Below are 12,467 nucleotides of genomic sequence, written 5' to 3' on the forward strand. Positions count from 1 at the left end.
GGAGATTTGAGTTGCTGATTTTGGGGGGAATGGAGTGTAGGGTGATGTTGGAGGGGAGAATGGAGTGTAGAGAGAGAATATAGAGACGAAAAAAGCTCTTTTTGATACAAAATGGTTTGGGTTGGGTTTTTAGGGGGGGCGGAATCACCTTTTTGAAATTTTTGAAAAAACCCAAAATTTTAAGGTTTTTTGACCCACGAGATTGATGGGGGCTGAAAATGATAGAGCCCACCTACTTTTAGTTACCTACCCCCCCTCCCCCAATTTATGAAGGCCAGTTCCTACTTTTTGAGCCCCACATTTGTATTAATGAGGAAGACAAGCCTAGTTGCCCCCTACTTTTGGAGGAGACCAAATGTGCACATTGCTCTCTTCCCATTGGTCCATTGCTAATGAGCGTCATTAGCAAAGGAAGGCATAAGAGAATTCTTTTGACTTGTGTGGTTAATTGAAAAGTTCTTCACCTTCTTGAGAAAATGGAACTTATGGTGAAGAGATTAATGATGAAATGGTTCATTTTACTAGCAATGTTTGAATGGATGTCACTAAGGACAATCTGTTTTGTTTGCACTTGCAAAGGAAAATCCATGCGATAGGTCATAGCATTGACCAGGCTTTCATCCAACATGCCCTCCCCATCTAGAGATGTACCTAGAAAGATGTCGAGGATGAGGCTATGGTGCATATAAACTTGCATTTTTCCACCAATGGATGAGTATTTGTGTTTGTTTACACAGAGCAGTGTTACTACAAGGTTGCTTCCTTTGTGCAAGTTGAGGGGATATCATAGATCTCTTTAAAATCCACACATTTTCATTACCTCCATAGAATCCATTGTCGTAATTTCTTGGGAACCCATAACAGATGAATTGGAAGATGGTCTTCTTAGTCTCTTCTGGGTTTTTGTTACAGAAGAGGTTGATGAGCATTCTTCCTCCTAAGATTTTGAGAATTGCATTGCATACATTGCCTTGAGTGTTTCCTTGGTTGGCAAGGTAACTAAATTAGATTGCCACACTCATGGTATCCTTGAGCTACTGATAGCTGCTTTTTCACCCACCTTTTGATACCATGAAGATATCTTGACATTACCTTATGTGGTGGATATACCTATCCACTTCTTTTGTGAAACTAAAGACTTGGTACCTTTCTTAGCATTAGCTTTTACACGAGTAGTAGTGATATTTTTTGGTTTGTGTAGTCTCGATGATGAGGCTTGTGTTGTCATGAGAGGGATTGATGATTGCAAGGTCATTTGGATTTACGTTTGTCCGGCTATAGTGATGACCTTTCGTGTCGTCATCGTTTGTGATCAGTTAGGATTGTTTTCAAGAGGGGCTTCTGATGGCAAAATTTTTGTGTTAGTACCCTTTGACTCCTTTGTTGAGGTTGGTTGAAGAGGGGCTCTTGGACTAGAGGCTTTGTCCTCATAAGGTAATGTCGATGTAGATGGTAGAACTTTATTATAAAGAGAGGTTATTTGCTTAGGCAAAGGGTCTATTTATGTTGAAGGTTGTGGAGGGTTACCCTTTCCAGAGTAAGATGCATGATGTGTTGTTGGTGTCGACAATTCAGAGTGGCTCTACAGGGTTGTGAAATTAGAGGTAGAAGCTTGTTCATTTGACGGTGAGGATGGAGCAAAAGGAAGAGATGTTTTGTCAAGAAGGGCCTCTGATAGAGAAGGCAGGTTGAGGAGCTTTGGGAGGAGCCTTGAAGTATTTTATGTGTAGCATCATACAAAATATTCAGTGTCAGATTTGCAGTGTCACCACACAAAATGGTATCACCGTCTCTACATTGTGAACCTTTAAGGTGATTTCGTTGCTCCAGAAGCATGGTTTTGATTGCATTGCTCCTAAAGCATGGTTTTACATTCAGGTAGCAATAATCTATTCCCATCCCAGAATGATGTTTGATTCCCCAACACAAACTCAACCACAAAGAACTTACAGTTAAGGGGATTAGTTTGCATGTAAATTGTATGTTAAAAGTACCCCAGACATGGCAACTTCATGTTCTAAGTGAAGGGAATTCGGTCAAGAAGAGCTTGTATAGGTTGACCTAATAATTTCTATAGTTCAAGAATCATGAGATTATGTTCATGCCATTGGTAACGTTGGGCTTTAATTGAGTTGATATTTCCAAATGCTTTAAAACCGACCTTAAATATTGAAAGATTCAGAGTAAGGTTATAGGTGGTGAAGGTTTCATTTTTGGCAATGACTCCTCTTCTCGTAAGAGCATTATGAATGTACTCAATGGGTGTTCTAAGGTGATAGTTTGCATTGATTTGTCAATTGAGTGCTAAGAACTACTTATCCAAAAGCCACCCAAGATGATGTCAACTGGTCACCTAGTCAACACCTCAACAATTTGGAGCATGGTCTTTTGAGCGTGTTGTTTGTAATGATGTTACCCCACATGCAGAGCAGTAGTCATCACAGGTGCTTAGTGGACCTAGAGAGTCCTCTAGTACCTAAGGCCTTGTCTAGAGAATCCATAGATAAAGGAAACCTTTATCATGCCAAAATTAGCCTAAATCATAGGCATCAATGCGATGAACCATCTATTGGCCTTGCCCACTAAGTATAGATTCAATGCACGTACCTTGGCAGGGCAATCCAGATTTCTAAATGTTTCAGATCACTGCTTAAACATTTGCATGAATTGAACACGATCAATAGATCCATCATATTTGCCACAAGCTTGGAAATTTCTATGGACAGGAGTCTAGATGACTCCTTTGGGTCATGTGTAGGTCCATTGGTTAAAGCACCATGCAATCCTTATGTAACCCCCTTCCTAGATTGTTTAATATTGCTAGATTCTAGGCATCTAGGGGACTCCTTTGGGGCATGTGTAGGTCCATTGGTTAAAGTACCATGAAATCCTTATGCAAGCCCCTTCCTAGATTGTTCAATATTGCTAGAGTCTGGGCATCTAGGGGTTACGAGGTTAGTGTATGAACTCTGAGCATTTGTAATAAAGAAGGACCAGTTGTCATATTTGGTATAGGAACAATCACTGTGGGAATTGGCATCACCAAGGGTTTAAAACCTGGTGGCACAATTGGAGGCATAAGATTGGTCCAATGCATAATAGATGTGATTGTGGGTTATTCTTGAAGCATGGGTCACAAGGGTTGGTAAGTTTTAGTCGTTAGATTCAATTCTCACGTTGGCATATTGAATCCCCCTTACGGTCACCGTTCTCCTTTTATATGTGTGTTTTGGTTTTTTTGGTTTCCTTGTAGCCCAAAACAACCTTTGTATACATGGTCTCTCTCCTTAGGCCTCAAACAAGGGTCCGTTTGCATGGGTTTCCTCAGATACTAGGGCATTTGAACACCTCCTAAGAAATATTTTCCAAAAAATTGTGCATGCCAATAGTTTCCCAAATGGTAGAGAAAGTCTCAAAACCTATTTTCCATCATTGTCAAATCATGCAAGTTTTTGTGGAAAAAATGACTTGAATATTATAGCCCTTTTCTGAATATGTTGACAAAATTTCGAAACAAGTTCTATGAGAGAGTTGTAGTATTTTTGGAATACTACAACTTTTCTCCCCTCACCTTGTTAAAGTTCTTTCACTTAGTCTCTCAAATTGTAGTCTAAAATTGCTCCAAAGGAACTACGATGTGGCTTACCTCTAAAAAGGGGTGTACACATAATAAGATTAAGCTTGTACCTAGGTGGCATAATAACTAGTGTTCAAGTAGCCCTATAGCTTGAGTCGGGATGAAGTTTTAGATATTTATAGGAGTACTAGTACATCCCAAACATTGATCTGAGAACAAGGCATAATAACCATTGTTCAGGTAGCCCTATAGCTTGAGTTGGGATGATGTTCTAGACATCTTTAGGAGCACTAGTACTTCTCAAACATTGATATGAGAACAAGTAACAACAACCATTGTTTAGGTAGCCCTATAGCTTGAGTTGGTGAAAGATCCTTGTCCCCTCCGCGCAACGAATTCAGGGGTGCTAGCAGCGGAAGTAGCACTTCTTGCGTGGAACAGGGTCCCTCACTCGAGGCCTCGCCCACCACGGATATTCGGACAAGAGACTAATCCCTCGGTTCTTCCAAAACCGAACCCAAAAAAACTTCCCTTGCTCGGAAAGCACGAGCGATTCCTCCAGGATATTTTTACTCTAACGTAGTCAAGAGCCTTAACTAACTGAACTGATCTGACCGAACCCATAAGTCCCATAGTCAAATCAAGGAAAAGACTTGCACTTGGATCATAGAGACCAACACTTTTTTCCTCGTTGAGAGGCACAGCCGTTGATTCTTTTCCATAGAACAATTTTTATCCGGGATTTACTTCATCTATCGTACCATAACAGAATTGAGTCTCATTTTAGGGATCCATCAGTCCAGCCTAACCCCATCCAATCCCGTGGGTTAGCCAACCGCCCAACCACTTTAGTGATGGGATCCATTTAAGAATTTGGTTAGGTTTTGTCCTGGATACCAGGGAAAAGAGTTCCCAAGTCCCCTAGCTGGATATTCATGCAAACTTAAAACTAGTCACACCACTTACACACCCAATATGAAATTGCCTTTTTCACAGATTCAAACAATCTTTTAATGAAACTATAGTATCATTGATCATAATCTTCCAAATATCTGGTTGAATCCTAATTTCTAATTTTTCCTTCATCGGTGTACTTATGGCATCATTGGCAACCAGAACGCTCACCACCTGTCCACTCAGGGGCCTTTTCAATAATTCCTAGCTCATAGTACCTGGCAATATATTCACTTATAAAAATCAAAATGGAATCTCCGTCAAAGATCAGCAAGATCCACCAATAGATCCATATAAAAGAGCCATGGACTCATCTGTTGAGGACCAGCAAGGTTAATCAACCAGATCCATGCTCGAATTCAGAAAACAACTCTTACTCCTTGTTCCAATATCTTCCACGATGTACGTGTGGGTATCTTCGGCGACCCAGAGCCCGAGCACTGTATGGTAAGCACCCTCTAGGATCCTTCTCACAGGTCACCTAGCGCTTCACTCATTGGCCGCTTCCTTGGTCCCTCATCCAGCGTACCAGAAGCTCACCATTTAAATCAAACTGAGGCTAGTCAAGACCTCGACCAACCTTGCTACGCGAGACGTCCTCCGTTGACTCTCCGTCAGCTGTTGCAACTTTATCAGATAGGTCTCCACGACCTCATTCACAAGACGGTCAAAATGCTTCCCCAGCATTCTTGACATAAAACAGTCATTTAAAAACAGGTCATAAATACAGTTTCTATAATGAACTCTCGTCTTTTCACGTTGTTCCACATCAATCCTCATTTATTTCATAAGTATTCCCATTCTCATCACATCATTTTTCATCTCATCACATCTTTTCTTATTTATCCGCATCAGATCTCATTCACTTAAATCTAACCATATCCACATCTCATTCACTCGCATCTAACCATATCCACATCTCATCACATCATATTCATTCACATCACATATCACGTCTATCCCAATTTACATCACATCTCATTCACTCACATCCCGATTCACATGACATCACATCTCATTCATTCATATCCCGATTCACATCACATCACATCTCATTCATTCACATCCCGATTCGCATCACATCACATCTCATTCATTCACATCCCGATTCACATCACATCACATCTATTCACGTCCATCACATTCATTTATATCACAACCATTTACATCCATTACATCACATTTATTCATTCATATCCACCATATTCATTCTCATAACCATCCCATCACATGCATTCTATCCACATTATATCATATCACGTCTATCCACATCATATCTCATTCATACACATCTCATCTTATTTATCCACATCCATCCAATCGTTCACATGTACGACTACTCACATCTATCCATACATTCATATCTATCACTTTACATCTACATATATTCATGTCACATCACATTCTTTCACATACACATTCACATCCATTCTTCACATACATATACAGATCAATTCGAAGGGTCTCAAACTTAGTTTCAGATTTGGCGGGAGTTTTGAGTGTATTTTTCTAAACTGGTCACACCTTCTTTCCTCGAAACTGACGAAAAAGTTTGGTCTTGGTCATAGTCTGATTCAAAGTTCGAGTCGGATAAGATTTTTCCTGAACTATCTTTCTCGAAAAGGTTTGATAATTCAGTTACTATTTTACTGAATTGTTTTCTTTGAATGTATATTCATGTCACATCACATTCTTTCACATACACATTCACATCCATTCTTCACATACACATCCACATCCATTCATCACATACACATCCACATCCATTCTTCACATACACACTCACATCCATTCTTCACATACACATCCATATCCATTTTCATCACATACACATCCACATCCATCCATTCATTCACATCTATCTGATTCACATCACATTACATCCATCCAATCATTCACATCTATCTGATTCACATTGCATCTCATTACATCTATTCTATGCAAGTTTTCAGTTTAATTTTCTTTTGAATACAAGGAGTATTTCTTGAATCAGTATCCCCAAAACTTCTTGATCGGAGTTCTGAATTTCATACTAGAATCTCGAATTCTATAACCTTGATCCACATATTAATTCGAAGGGTCTCAAACTTAGTTTCAAATTTGACAGGAGGTTTGAGTGTATTTTTCTAAACTGGTCACACCTTCTTTCCTCGAAACTGACGAATGAGTTTGGTCTTGGTCATAGTCTGATCCAAGGTTCGAGTCGGATAAGATTTTTCCTGAACTATCTTTCTCGAAAAGGTTTGATAATTCAGTTACTATTTTACTGAATTACTTTCTTTGAATGTTCACTTAACTGATTTCTAAATTAGTTACGAATTTCAATGAGGAATAAATTAATCATTTATCTGAATATTTTGATCTTGATAGATTTCTTGAATTTTCTTTTTTTACAATCCGTGTGAATATAAAACGATAGAATTTTCTCTGTTAGAGTGTTTAATTATTCATTTATCAAATACTTATAGAATTTAAGAGAATTCTAATTTTGATATAAAAATTCTTTATGCATCTATTTATGCATAAAAATCAACTTTAATGGGAATAACACTTTTATTAAAAAAAAAACCTTTTTTATATCTAGTTATGCATAAAATCAAATTTAATAGGAATAACACTTTTATAATAAAAAGAATTTCTTTATACATTTATTTATGTATAAAAATAAAATTTTATAAGAATAACGCTTTTATAATAATAAAAAATTCCTTTATGCATCTTTCTATGCATAAAAATTAAATTTAATAAGAATAACACTTTTATAAAAATAAAAAAATTTCTTTTATGCATCTTTCTATGCATAAAAATCAAATTTAATAAGAATAACACTTTTGTAATAAAAAAATTCCATTATGCATCTTTCTATGCATAGAAATCAAATTTAATAAGAATAACACTTTTATAATAAAAAAATTCCTTTATGCATCTTTCTATGTATAAAAATTAATTTTTATAAAAATAATGCTTTTATAATTTAAAAAAATTCTTTTATGCATCTTTGTATGCATAAAAATTAAATTTAATAAGAATAACACTTTTATAATAAAAAAATTCCTTTATGCATCTTTCTATGTATAAAATTCAAATTTAATAAGAATAACAATTTTGTAATAAAAAAATTCCTTTATGCATCTTTCTATGCATAGAAATCAAATTGAATAAGAATAACACTTTTGTAATTAAAAAAAAATCAATTATGTATCTTTTTATGCATAGAAATCAAATTTAATAAGAATAACACTTTTGTAATAAAAAAAATTCTTTTATGCATCTTTCTATGCATAAAAATCAAATTTAATGAGAATAACACTTTTGTAATAAAAAAAATCCTTTATGCATCTTTTTATGCATAAAAATCAAATTTAATGAGAATAACACTTATGTAATTAAAAAAAATTCCTTTATGCATAAAAATCAAATTTAATGAGAATAACACTTTTGTAATTAAAAAAATTCCTTATGCATCTTTCTATGCATAAAATAACACTTTTGTTATTAAAAAATTTCTTTTATGCAGTATTCCCTGAATGCAACTAGGGATGGCTGCCAACTGGCTAAATCACCTACAAAGTGTATAAAAAATAACACAGAGTAGAGAATAGAGTGTTACTAGTGAAAGTATGATGGTCAATGTTGTTGAAGACACTGTAGATGATGCTGCACACCAAATCTTTGCCACTGCACAGCAACCCAAACACCCAAAATCAAGCAAAACCAATCCAAAAATGACACCTCTCTAGAACATCTGCAGAAACATTGCAACGCCCAAATCGCGCCTGAATTGTGCCGTGGACCCTGAAAATTTTGTATACAGTACACTACAGTATATACCTTCTTGTCCTAGAGGGTATCTCAATCGGAGACAGAAAAACAAGGTCGTGAGGAAGGAGACAGACTACTAGATCAAGTGTCAAGGAAGCTAGCTCTGATACCAATTATTGAAATTAGGGTTAGGGTTACAACAATGCACACACTCAAGATAAAGAAGCTTGAGAGCACACAAACTCACTAGATTAAAATGAAAAAATGTGTGCCAGATACAAAAGATAAGTACATGTCCCAAAATGAGTAGATAAGAGGGTGTACATATGCACATGGGAAAAAACCTCCTAGTGAGGGAAAAAGTACCCCAACAGTCCTAAGTGTGTTCACACACATCAGTACCATATAATGCTATAATCTAGTAGTATATATCATTATAAAGCAGTGAGGGAGTGCTATATATTTCTTTATATAGTCTATAAGTGCGTAGAGTGCTAATAGCAATGAGTGACTACTATATATGGCAAGGAGTAGGTGCTTTATTATGATACATGGTTGCTATAAAACACTATATACTTGCTACAGAGTAGTCTCAATGAGCTTTATAGCAGTGATGGCTGATTACTAAATAAGTTCTATCTAGATTCTTGTTACGTAGCATTCACTACTATTTTAGGACTCATCAATTGCTACAAAAAGCACTATATATAGCATCCATTGATATCTTTATAGCATTATATGTAGTGTTGTAAAGCACTATATATAGCATCCCCCATTGGAAAACTTTATAACACTATATATAGCAATATCATGTTGTAAAGCAATCACGGAGTGCTATATGGTGATACATAGCTATTGATCATACACTTAGTATACAACATTTACTATATAGAACTAATTAACTATTATCATATATGGTGCTATATAGCTACTAGTCATACACTTAGTACTAAATGATAAGTATACAACACTTATGTTGAAAATGTGGTGCCTAGATGCACAAGGAGTATTTATCAAGGGGAGGTGTGTGAATGTGTGTGAACAGTCTCTAGTAGAGAGGAGATATTTGAGATATTGTGGAGTTGAGGTGACATCACTAGTGTCCACTTGATTTGTAACCCTTTGGCTATATTAGAGCCACTTTGGAATGAAGAAGATATCTCTTTTTTGGTCCACCAAGTCGTGATCTCCTCATTACATACTTGTAGTATCATTAGTGTCCTAATCACCTCTTCCTCATGCCCTAAACCATGGCTATCCTCATATTCCATCCACCATAGCCTTCTCTTTGCACATGCATTCATCTCCAAAACCCTAATCTCAAGTTGGTATCAGAGCTAACAAGGTCCTAGGACCTCACCATATCTCCTTAAAGCCATACCCTAATCCATCACTAATCCACCCTTAATTAAAATCTTATCTCCTCCAAGCTCCCTCCAAGCTCCCATGGCAGCTCCACCTCTCACTAGTTTTTCATATAGGAGCTATAGGCAACCATTTTCGGTGAAATCTAGCTCATTCTCTTTGAAAGATCCATGTCCCCTCCGTGCAACGAATCCTGGGATGCTAGCAGCGGAAGTAGCACTTCTTGCGCGAGGCAGGGTCCTTCACTCAGGGCCTCGCCCACGTATATCCGGACAAGAGACTAATCCCACGTTCTTCCAAAACTGAACCCGAAAAAACTTCCCTAGCCCGAAAAGCACGGGCGATTCCTCCAGGATATTTTTACTCTAACATAGTCAAGAGCCTTAACTAACAGAACTGATCTAACCGAACCCGTAAGTCCCATAGTCAGATCAAGGAAAAGACTTGCACTTAGATCATAGAGACCAACGCTTTTTTTCTCATTGAGAGGCACAGCCGTTGATTCTTTTCCATAGAACAATTTTTATCTAGGATTTATTTCATCTATTGTACCATAACAGAATTGAGCCTCAATTTAGGGATCCATCAGTCCAGCCTCAGTCCCGTGGGTTAGCCAACCACCCAACCACTGTAGTGATAGGATCCATTTAAGAATTTGGTTAGGTTTTGTTCCAGGTACCAGGGAAAAGAATTCCCAGGCCCCCTAGCCGGATATTCATGCAAACTTAAAACTAGTCACACCACTTACACACCCAATATGAAATTGCCTTTTTCACAGATTCAGCTGTCTTTAAAACAATCATTTAATGAAACTATAGTATCACTGATCATAATCCTCCAAAATATCCGATTGAATCCTAATTTCTAAATTTTTCTTCATCGGTGTACTTATGACATCATTGGCAACCAGAACGCTCACCACCTGTCCACTCAGGGGCCTTTTCGATAGTTCCTAGCTCTTAGTACTCGGTAATATACTTATAAAAATCAAAATGGAATCTTCGTTGAAGATTAGCAAGATCAACCTGGTCATTAGTTATAACTTATAAGTTATACTTGTCTAGTCGAGTCCATCTTGTGCATGGTATGCAGCATGCGCAAGTTAGTGCGGCAACACACTAGTTGCTCTAACTGTCGTGTGCTCAAGCGATTGCGGAGCTTCGTGTGTATGAGAGAGTAGGTGCTCCAATTCCTCACATGCACCCGAAGCGCAATCCTCTCCCTAACATAATGATAATGCATCTCAATGTGCTTTGTTTGGGCATGAAACACTGTGTTTCTCACAACTACCAATGAACTTTGGTTAAGCAGCTCTAGAGTAAGAATTTGAAGAGCATAGCTCTTGGAGATATTGCATAGCCATGTCACCCACCTCCATTCTTTTCACCAATCAAGACGACCTACCAAGATAGCAATTTTTCTAGTACCGACTCAATTGGAAATTCTAGAATCAATCAAGTGTTTGTTAAAGTTCATTAACTGAAACTTCTTTGACATTTAAATTATGTGTCCATTCGCATTTTTCTCTTAAAATCCATTGGTCTACAATCCTTCTAGAATATATTTATGCTCTAATAGCATAATCACTATAGGAGCTATAGCATAATCACTATAGGAGCTATTGCTAGCCTCATGTTTTTGAAACACTTGTTAAGTTTCTCAATCCATTCCACACACTTGTACATGATACTAGCATTTCTCCACTTCTTTAAAAATATTCAAAATAGGAAATATATCTTCGTATAGTTCCCACCTAAGGGTTTAGAACAAATTCAAAAATCCAAGAAAGGATTTAACTTGAGTGATGTTCTTTAAAATCAGCCATTCACAGAGTTTTTTAACTTTCTCATAGTGAATCTAGACATCGCTAGGGCAATAATAATGTGTCCAAGATACATAAGCTTATATTTAAAGAAATCACATTTTCTCTCTTTTGCAAACATGACTACCTTTTTTAGAATTTCTAACACAATTCCCAAGTGTCAACCATGTTCTTACTATAAACCAAGATGTCATCTAAGAAGACTCACAAACTATCCTAGATATGCACAAAAGAATTTCAACATCTATTGGAAAGTAGTTGGTACATTAGTGAGTCAGAATGTTTACAGTAAGAGCTTATAAAGTTCATATCTAGATCTAAAATCATGCTTATAGACATCACCCTCAAATTTCTAACATAATTCTCAACATGTGTCAACCATGTTCTTACCTGAATAGTGGTTGTTGTGCCACCTAAGTACAAGCTTAATCTTATTATGTGTAGAGCCCTCTTTAGAGGTAAACCATACGGTAGTTCCTTTAAAAACGCATCCAAATACTAAAAGAAAATCTCACACAAGGGTTGGCCCCCTTAGGAGCATGCACATGTTGAAGGTCAATGCCCTTTTCCCTAATCAAGAGGACCTACCAAGATAGTAATTTTTCTAGTACTGACCCAGTTGGAAATTCTAGAATCAATCAAGTGTCTGTCAAAGTTCATTAATTGATACTACTTTGACATTTAAATTACGGGTCCATTTGCATTTTTCTCTTAAAATCCATTGGCCTACCATCCTTCTAGAATATAGTTATGCTCTAATAGCATAATCACTCTAGGAGCGATCACTAGCATCATGTTTTTGAAACACTTATTGAGTTTCTCAATCCATTCCACACACTTGTACATAATACTAACGTTTCTCCACTCCTTTAAAAATATTCAAATAGGAAATAAATCTTTGTATAGTTTCCACATAAGAGTTTAGAACAAATTCAAAAATCCAAGAAAGGATTTGACTTGAGTGATGTTCTTTAAAATTGGCTATTC

Source organism: Cibotium barometz, chromosome 1 (genome assembly GCF_041138505.1).
Source record: "Cibotium barometz isolate CiBa-2024 chromosome 1, ASM4113850v1, whole genome shotgun sequence".
NCBI lineage: Eukaryota > Viridiplantae > Streptophyta > Polypodiopsida > Cyatheales > Cibotiaceae > Cibotium > Cibotium barometz.